The sequence below is a fragment of the Mastomys coucha genome, unplaced genomic scaffold, assembly GCF_008632895.1.
Source record: "Mastomys coucha isolate ucsf_1 unplaced genomic scaffold, UCSF_Mcou_1 pScaffold20, whole genome shotgun sequence".
Lineage (NCBI taxonomy): Eukaryota > Metazoa > Chordata > Mammalia > Rodentia > Muridae > Mastomys > Mastomys coucha.
The window spans coordinates 65,196,074-65,197,955 of record NW_022196903.1 but is presented as its reverse complement, the minus strand read 5'-3'; the positions used below and the strand labels follow the sequence as shown (position 1 = coordinate 65,197,955).

The window sequence follows — 1,882 nt, the reverse complement described above, 5'->3', positions numbered from 1 at the left end:
ATATTAATTCTATATTGAGTTTAGACACAATTTTTTTTTTAATTCTGCAGAAAGATCTTTAGGGTCATTTCTTTCTTCCTTTCCTTTCCTTTTCTTTTTTAACTAACGCTTCAATCACAGTACACAGGCACTCCAAACTGTTCAAGCCTGGCAGGGAAGAAGAACACTTTACAGAAGACTCTGCAGGTACTCGAGTATTTTTACATGGTACCTGGGCAAAGACAATCTAAGGGCATCAGAAGGGTTTCACCTTTTACACATCAGTATTTAAAAACTACTCTGTGTGTGTACTGGGAACTTAACTCTTTATGTTACCTTTCTTCCTGTCAGGTTAACTCTGAGGCACTAAATGTAGCCAAGTGGAGATACTGGTGTAGGGACTCTAATAAACTAGCACATTCTCATGCCAGTGAACTGCTTCCCAATTCTTTTTTTTTTTCAAAAAATACTGAAGAAAAATCTGAGGTGTCAGCTGATGGATCATTAAAAGTAATATTTATATTAAATTACTGTATGTGTTTTGGCACAGACTTGGAAGAACTGAGTGACCTTGCTACTTCACTGCCTCGCACCGGCTTTCAGTACTTACATCGAACCAAAAGTTCTATATTAATTGTAAAGGAACAGAACTGGGAACCCTGTAACATTTACACACAAGTACATGAATTAAACTGTACTTAAAAATTCCTATCAGTAGAAGATGTGTTTTCTATTAAATTTAAAGTTTAACATTTAATAATTACTTACCAAAATCTGTAAAATATTTATAAAAACAATGATACCACTGAAAGAAATGTTTCAACACTTAAAAGCCAGCCATGACTTATAACTCCAAAGCTGGGAGACAGAGACAAGTGAATCTCTGAAGTTCACTAGCTAAGCCAACCTAGCCAAAATGGTGAGTTTCAGGTTTAATGAGCTTTTAGGTTGAGTCTTAAGGGAATAAGGCAGAAAGTGATACTTGACATCCTCTTCTGGCATATGTACAGGCATTACATGAATATATACACAGAAAAATTAAAATATAAATAAAACTAGGAGGTAATATAATTTTTAAATAAATAATCAGGTTAGATTTATTTATAGTTTTAAGTTAAGTTTATATAATATTCAACTAATCGTGTTAAAGTATATAACTGATGGTGAAATTTAGTACAACTTGCTATCAACCCTTAAAATCTTTTCATCCCTTGGAATATAGTACATACCTTAAATAATCCCTTATCTCCCCATCTACCAACTCCTTGGCAACCAGTATCTTATTTTCTATCTTTATAGAACTGGTTGTTCTGATTATTTCATATAAAAATATTCATACAGTATGTGCCCTTTGGTTCTAAATTCTTACATTTCATAGAATGTTTTCAAGGTTCATGTTTTGTTGTGGCATGAAAGTTATCTTTTTTATGTTTCACCTTCATCCCATTATATGCATATACCACAAACTTGTTTCCCTGTTCACCTGTTGATAGCCATCTGAGTTTGCTACCACCTTTTGGCTACTGCTAATACTTATGTATAAATAAAAAATATCAATTTAAGCCAGGCGGTGGTGGCGCACGCCTTTAGTCCCAGCACTTGGGAGGCAGAGGCAGGCGGATTTCTGAGTTTGAGGCCAGCCGGGTCTACAGAGTGAGTTCCAGGACAACCAGGGCTACACAAAGAAGCACGGTCTCGAAAAACCAAAAAGAAAAAAAAATACCAATTTAACTAGACTGGGGCAGCCCAAATGACACTTAGCATTTTACATGTTTCCAGATGACTCTAATGTTCTTTAAGGGTTAAGAAACATAGTCTGGCTGGGCGTGGTGGCGCACGCCTTTAATCCCAGCACTTGGGAGGCAGAAGCAGGAGGATTTCTGAGTTTGAGGCCAGCCTGGTC

General features: G+C 36.2%; 1 protein-coding gene across 5 annotated transcripts in view; it reads right to left on the bottom strand.

The window, feature by feature from the left end:
• The window catches only part of Chmp3 (charged multivesicular body protein 3), a 91,825-nt gene that overhangs the window by 38,370 nt on the left and 51,573 nt on the right, over window positions 1-1,882 (bottom strand). The window lies entirely within an intron of this gene.